We start from the raw sequence: 8,381 nt of genomic DNA on the forward strand, positions 1-8,381 counted from the left end.
TTTTCTCGCTCCTCCCAGCTGCAGCTGCTTTCTGATAGGGAGGGGGACATATGCTAGGTGGCTAAGCAACCTCTGTCAGCGCAAGTAGCATTTGGTTAGTAAAAGCACTTTCGCTCAGAGTAATTGCTGAGGAGAAAAATCTCAGAATAGCACCTGGCTGAGGAGGAATTAAAACTTAATTTGTACAAGAAGCTTGGCACCTATCACCTGCCTTGCCTTGAGGGCAATTTCCTTGGGTCAGTGGGAAGTAACTACCTTAACTCAGTAACTAGCAAGTGGCCAAAACATCATCCCAGGAATGTGAGCAGTAAATCTCTTAAGTCAGGGTCTTGTGTAAATAGCCCGGGGTGAAGGTAAGGGGTTGAGGATTTAATAGATAGTGATTATTTTCTCTTATCTGTAAGGGAGATAAGCTAATGTTTATCTGCATTTGTCCTTGGATATAAAGGTATCTTAGCTGAAATACCTTTGTCTGGAGAATGGCCCTGGACAGATATATGTTAATGAAAAATAAACGCAGGTGGGGACAGTTGTCCAATTACCCCAAATGTATAGGGAAAGTTGTGCCCAAGATTGAGATGCAGTCATGCGATTGATTACATGTATACATAACATGGAAATGCACGGTAAATGGGGAGAATCATAGCTGTTATTGCATAAGAAGTTTACAACAAGAGATAGACACTTCATTCAAAAGTCAGTAATTCCATAATGCCTTGTGTGATGGTTTCCTCCAACAGAACCCTTAGTTCTGATAGGTTGACCTTCTGAACTCTAGTTGTCACTGTTGTATACTACTCCATGGACTTTTGCTACCAGTGACTCTCAATAGATCCCTGTGAGTTTGAAGCCAGCCTGGTTTACAGAGTGAGTTCTGAACCTGAAATTCTATATAGTGAAACCCTGTCTCAAAAAAAAAAAAAAAAAAAGAAACAAAAAGAAAGAAAGAATGAATGAATACAGGACTGGAGGAATGACATTTCATGAACTTTTGTTGTTTTGTTGGGGGAGCAGGGTGCTTGAATCAGAAGGGCTCTTAGTTCAATCCTTGATTTTATCATTTAGAAAACCAAGGCCCAGGGAGGATAGTTGTGTCCCACAGACCAGAGAAGTTTTGGTAGGCCTATACTATATTTAGAAAATAGCAAATATAGTTGATGTCTTAGACACAGAAGTTCCTGCAATATGTCCACAAGATGAGTGGAAACAGAACCCTGAGGTTTGACGTACGACCTCTGCATTCTGATTTCCAAATCATGACCTTGCTCACCTCAGTCCCCACAGACCTCAGTTGACAATAAACTGTTCAGCAATGGGGCCATCCAAAAGCTAAAAGAGTCCCAAGAAAGCCACCACATTCCAAAGAGTTGGAAACCACTGTAGGCTGAGGGCAAGCGGGACCCTGTGACAGCACCCTGCTCCCCGGATCACCAAGTCTGGGAAGAGTCCTCCTGCTGGAGCCACTGGCCCTTTTCCAGGACGTCCCACTCTGGTCTCGGTTATCTGGCTCTTGCCCAGATTCACATCCGTTTTGAACACTGTGATTACCCATGATGCCTCAGCCAGCACCGTGTCTCTACACCACAGTTTGTCGCAATAAATTAAAAACAAATTGAGACTCTCCCATGGACCGTGAAGGCATTTCATTTAGCTTCATTTGAAATACATCTTCAGGGCTGTGCTCTGCAAATCTGTCTGACACTATAAATATGTATGAGGTTGCAGGGGCCTCCTCCACCCTTGGAGAGGCCAGCTCTGGGATGAACAGCAGACAGAGAGAATTTTAAGTGCATATCCTGTTCCACCGAGGCTGACTTCTCTTCCCTTTGCTTCTCCTTCTCCTTCGCTTCCTCTTGCTCACCAGTTCTCCTCCCAACCCAGCAAAAAAGGAATTGCTTGGAGGGACGAGTCTGGAGGAGTCGATTTCTGTTTTCCTTTCTTAACAGTGTTGCAAAGTCTTAAAACTGTAAAGGAATACCAGCCTCCCCCAACGCACAAACACAGGTCTGCTTTGGCAAACAGGAAATCATCCCAGGGCTGTGGGCTCCTGAGCCAGGAAATGGGTCTTTGCTGCCCTAGCTACCTTCCCCACCGGTTCTTCCTGGCCATTCAATACAGTTAAAAATAGTAACGACCAAAACCAGAAGAAAAGAGGAGATGATTTCATTGTCTAGCCACAGATTTGGGAGGTTGCAGAGGGAGCTAATCCTCTGACTGGGTATAATGAGAATTCTTATAGGGTGAAGACTGATCCCTTTAGCAAAATTTCAACCCTGGGTATTCCCAGAAGCCAGCCTATGCCAGGAAGGAGGTGAATCAAGCAGGGCTGCCTAGCCATGCATGTACACCCATGGGCACTGTAGGGGAGATGAAACCCCAGATGGCCATTGCCTGTGTGTGTGCAGGTGGTGCACGGGACCTATTTGGCTTAGAAGGCTAGGAGAAGAGAAAAATGGTTTCAGAAGGCATGTGAAGGCCACAGACAGGGAACAGAAGAGAAATCAATTTTTATCACGAAGTGTTCTGCTCTATTGCCCGCTGGGAGTATTAACACCCCACCAAAGTAGAGGTTAATTTACAATGATGGAAAGATTAGCATCCTCAATTTATGGCCCTGGTCCTAGATTTTGACAAATTTGCTACTCTATCAGGTAAGTGGATTTTAAGGTGACTTGTGTGTACTAGGAATCTTCCAAAGTGTTGTCAAGATTCAGAAGACATAGAAGGTGTGTTGGGGGGAAGCTTAGTGGGTCCAGAGCTTGCTGCCCCAGCAGGAGGACCTGAGTTTGAATTCCCAGAGTCCATGTAAAGCCAGGCATGGTTGCACACATGTCTGCAATCCCTGGGCTCCTATGGGAGGTGAGAGAGAGAGAAAACAGAAGCACTGTGAGCTCGCAAGCCAGCCAGCCTGCCATGTGCAACCAGCCTGCCATGTGCATCAGCTGCAGTCGGACCCTGTCTCAGGCTGGGTGGATCGGGAGACTGGTGCCTGAGGCTGTCCTCAACCTCCACTTGTACACCATGGAAAACAAGTGTCTGGACTCACAGGGGAGTGCACACACACACACACACACACACACACACACACACACACACACACACACACACACACACTCACAGAAAACAAGAAAGAAAAGTAGTACAGTGGGTGGCCAATATAGAAAACTTCTTCTGGTGAGGGTGGTATGAATAAAAATGTGAAATCCACAAATACAGTTTATTGGTGAAATTATTAAGGCCACTCCACATAGTTAAGAGGGAGATTTATTTAATGGCGTAACTTACAAATGAAGGGATAGGTAGGTTGGTGGGTTCTGGGAAGATGCAGCGCAGTCTGGCGGTGTTCTCTGGAGAACTCTCCTCAGTCTACCTCTAGCATCCATGGTCCAAGCAGGAAGAGAGCGCGGCGCATTCTCATCTTGGGACTTCAGGGCCCTCCCTTCACCCTGCCTTGTAGGCATGATAGTTACCGAAGCCTCAATGGGGGTTGGAACTTCCAGACCAAAGCTGGAATGGCTACCCACTACAAGAGTTGTCCCTCAATGTCCCAAGAGGACTGGTTCCAGGGCATCTGATATGCCAAAATCTGGGGATAATTAAGTCCCTTATACAAAGCAATACAGTATTTATGTATAACCTAGGCAAGCCTTTCATATGCTGTATTTATTCACTTATTTATTGCTTGATTTCCTGCTTGTTTGTTTTGTTTGTTTGAGACAGGCTCTCATTATGTAACTCTGATTGTCCTGGAACTTTCCAATTACTCCAGACTGGCCTCAAACTCACAGAGACCATCCTGCCTCTGCTCCTGAGTGGAGTGCTGGGACTAAAGACATGTGCCACACTCCCAGTATTATGATGATTTAACCATATTTCTACCCATAGCCTTGAACTCATGATGATAATCTTGAATTCCTCCTACTTTGGCTCCCTGCCCTCCCCCAAGTGCTGGAATTACAGATGTCAATCAATATGTTTTGCTTTGCCTATACTTTATTTTTAATTTTTATTTGTGTATGTGTAGGCCATATGTGTGGGTGCCTACAGAGGCCAACAGAGTACATCAGATCATATGAAGCTGGAGTTACAGGCAGTTGCCCTTGTGAGGCACCCGTATGAGTGCTGGGAACCACACTTGGTCCTCTGGAAGAGCAGTAAGCACTCTTAACCCTTGAGTCATCTGCCTAGTCTTATATACTTTAAATAATCTTTTTTGATAATTTATAAAAATAAAGTGTAAATTTTATGTGCCTCATACTATTTGGGAATAGTGAAAAAAAGAAAAACAAAACAAAAACAGACCTCTGTATGTTAGGTACATCTACTCCCAATATTTTCCATCTGCAATTGGTTGAATCTGTAGGTCCAGAACCTGTGGATACAGAGGGCTGACTATACCACAATTACATAGTTCAGCTAGGACAAGTATTCCTTTAAACATTTTTCTTACTGCTCTGCTTGGTCCACCTCCACTATCCAGGGTCCCAGAACGGAGAGAGCGCCCGCCGATCCAGATCTCAGGTCCCCAGGCGCCTCCCTTGGCCCCGCCTTGTAGGCGTGACAGTTGCCGAAGTCTCAATGGGGGTTGGAACTTCCAGATCAAAGCTGGAATGGCTACTCACTACATCTCCCCCTTTTTGTCTAAATAAGAAAGTTCTAACTTAATACAAGACTATATACAAAGGAATGGTTATCAAATATTGTCCAGGAATAATGAGGGATAATGACCTAGATAAGATGGAACTACAACCAATGCAAACAATATCAAGCAAGAAACACATACTAAAATCCAGAGAAGTATAGAGCATAGGTAAATGGCATGTTACAAAGATCATTCCAAAAGGTGTCCTATCCTAAAAAACCTGAATCTAATACTTAATATGTTCTATCTACTAAGTTGTAACTATAACTGCTAGTCTTCAATCCCATCAAAGACCTGAGAAGGAATATAACGGTACCTGAGAAATGGTAGATGGATGCAAGCAACTTTCGGGAATCTTGTGAGAGTAGACCGAGACAGCTGGCAGCCTGGACAGTCACCTAATGTTTCTCAGCATTGTTGGTGCATTCAAATTGGCTACAGGCCTAAAGTATCTGACAGACCATTTTCAGAAACAGGAATTCTGAAAGACCATCTTACCCTGTCTTGGCAGAGTACAGTGGTCGCTTTCCTTGTGTCCCGCTTGTCCAGAAAGGATAGCATTGCATTTGTACTGTCATCCGTCGAGGCAAGGGCAGTTCTTTGCCCAGTAGGCCATTTTGTGCCAAGAAGACAAACTTCCAAATGGAAATGTCTTAGAAGCCCAACATTCTCTCGGGATCAAATTGGTGCAGCCAGGAGCAATTGTGTCTCACATCAACAGAATTCTAAGTTATTTAAATGCCATATTCTCTAGGTCTATGAAGTGTTTGAAGATTACCTGTCCATCTGACCTATGTATCTGTAAATCTGGATAACCTAACTAATGTAACTATAGAGATGACAAGCATAGGTGACTATAAATCTATAAGTCTTATCTACCGAAATAACCTAAGGACTAAGGCTTCACGTAAACAAGGTAAACAGTCTATAAGCAAGTGTATGGTAAAGAATGATGACTTCAAAATTGTGACAATACACAAGATGTTATAACAGAGGTAGGAGTATATAGTTCGATATGCAATATGACAATAATCTTAAATATATATCAATATTTATAACAGAGGTAGGAGTATGTAGTGTGATATGCAATATGACAATAATATTAAATATATATCAATATACCGAATATCCTAAACAGAAGTAGAACATACATAAAGTATGACAGATATAAATTTACATTTGTATCAATATACAAATATTTCAAATAAGAGTAGAAATATATGTACATTATAACAAATATAGTTCTGTATTTGTATCAATATACAAATTATCTTAAACAGGAATATAAAAATAGTTTACATTTGTATCAACATATAAGAATCCGCCGGGCGGTGGTGGCGCACGCCTTTAATCCCAGCACTCGGGAGGCAGAGCCAGGCGGATCTCTGTGAGTTCGAGGCCAGCCTGGACTACCAAGTGAGTTCCAGTAAAGGCACAAAGCTACACAGAGAAACCCTGTCTCGAAAAACCAAAAAAAAAAAAAAAAAAAGAATCCATAACAGTGCAAATTACAGTGCAAATTATCTAAGGCTGCTATTTTACTAAATTTGTTTACTAGTATACACAATAATCTACTATAATATCTTATACCTATCCATTCCATTTCTTCTTTTCCTTTTTTTTTTTTTTTTTTTAGAATACTGAGTTTAATATTTCCTTCCACCCCTAAGCCTATAACCATCATCCATATGGGGGTTGGAACCTCCAGATCAAAGCTGGAATGGCTACCCACTACAGCTTCCAAACTCCCTTCCTTTTTTTTTGAGCTGAGGATCGAACCCAGGACCTTGCGCTTGCTAGGCAAGCGCTCTACCACTGAGCTAAATTCCCAACCCCAAACTCCCTTCTTGTATAGACTACCAAAATCAGAAAGCCACTATAAAAACCCAATGAGTCTTCATTCGATGCTTTGAAAAAGGTGAGAGCTTAGAGTGTGGGCTGACCGTTCACATTGAGGATGTTGTTTAACAACTTTTCACAAGCCAACCTGACTTTCAGGAAACGAAATGAACTCAGCAGAATTATCAGTTTGAAAGTCCACAATCTTTTACAAAAGGAACCACTGCTCTTTTGAGGACACAATAATACCACTGCAAAGTCCAGATTGCCCAATAAACCGGCAAAACCAATTTTGGGGGTCAGGTTCCAACAGGTCTCTGGTTTGAAGGGAGTTAAGTCTATGTTGGTGGTACAGGGGAGGAAGACACAGAAATGAATTTATAGTTTCCCACACAAGGCATTTTGTACAATGGTGGCCACATTTGTCAACACCAGGATGTCTCTCCTGAGAGCCAAGAGAGTCTCTCAAAATCATCAGGGAAAGATGTTTTCCATCATCAACCATCACCAATCCAGCTTGGGAGACATTGTGTTAGCGACACAGGTTCCTTTCCCTGCCCCTCCCTCCCCCGGCCAAAAAAACAAGCAAACATGAAGTGTTCTGTGTGCTAACAACATAGCTTTTAAAAAAAGTAAAATAAAATTCTGCATTTTTATGAAACTTGATAAAAACTAGTATTTCAAACTGTGCAGTCTCCAGAAGTGCACAGTTATCAACAATGCACACATCTCACTTGGCGTCTCCAGCACCGTCCGCAGGCGTGCCTGCTCTGTTTTGGCATCTCTGTTTTCTGCAGGATTATTTGCATCCTTACCAGCATCGGCTTCCCCCTTCTTCCCCTTGGGGACCTTCTCCCCCTTCTTTGCAGGGACTTTTTAGTCTTGGGCTCTGGCTGTGGAAGAGCAGGTTTGGGAGACAACCTTGCGGATCTTCCCTGTGGCTCGTCCTTCTCCTTGGCTTTACCTCCTTTAACAACCCCTTCGGCCTTTCTCTTGGGCATGGCGGAGGGATGGTGCTGAAGGAGGGGATGCAGTGGTGCGCGGGTTTGGTCCGTGGGGGGTCATTCTCACTGCTTCTTCCTAGTACTCTTAATAAGATGCAGATCCGTGAACAGGAAGAGGAAATCATACAAGAGTGAGACATCATCTAAACCCCGAAAGCCGGAAAAACTTTGTCTAGTTACAGGAACGAACAAGAGGAGCAGCTTTGCTGCCATTCCCATGAACAGTCAACCATGAACTTTGGCCCAGGGCATGAATGTGGCCATGCATTGTACACCCTAAAAGGGTTTTGTCTAATTACCCCATTTAGGGAGATACACAGGCATCAAGAAATTTCTAGTGACATGTGGCTGTCCCCATCAGTGTACCTGGGGCAGCACGGGTGTGGTGTCTCTTACTCTAGCAGTATTCCTGGGAGAGGAGTCTGGTCAGAAGGCAGGACTGTGTCCAGAGCCAGAGGGGTTTGGGTTCAAGTCCTACTTGGTCATGTCCTATTTTGTGTCTTGGTACCCACTGACATCCCTGAGTCTCAGTTTTCTCCTCTCTAAATTTAGAACATTATCTTATTTTTTAAAACGTAAAATCCAGGGTGGTTGTAGGTGCGTACTAACCACTAAGCAAGGCACACCTATTATTACCATCACTATATAACTATGTGAAATAAAACGGTGGCTACCTAGTTGTTGTGAAATCCTGTCCTAGGTGGCGGGGATGTTAACATCAGTCATCACAGAACTCTCAGCCTGGGGCAAGTGACTCAGTGAGGGACATAGAAAGGTTAAGTGATGCACACTGGAGCTTGGGCGCGGCAAAGGAATAACCCTTTAACTTGGGGTGACTTCTGGGCCGTGGGGCCTCGGGAAGAGGCAGGTGGGACTGAGCAAAGAGTAGGTCTGAA

General features: G+C 43.6%; 1 pseudogene; it reads right to left on the reverse strand.

Moving 5' to 3' along the window:
* Positions 1–7,211: 7,211 nt before the first annotated feature.
* On the reverse strand, positions 7,212–7,482 carry LOC128100167 (non-histone chromosomal protein HMG-17-like; annotated as a pseudogene).
* Positions 7,483–8,381: the final 899 nt, after the last annotated feature.

This window comes from Peromyscus californicus, unplaced genomic scaffold (assembly GCF_007827085.1).
Source record: "Peromyscus californicus insignis strain IS unplaced genomic scaffold, ASM782708v3 Scaffold_6__1_contigs__length_162567912, whole genome shotgun sequence".
Classification (NCBI taxonomy): domain Eukaryota; kingdom Metazoa; phylum Chordata; class Mammalia; order Rodentia; family Cricetidae; genus Peromyscus; species Peromyscus californicus.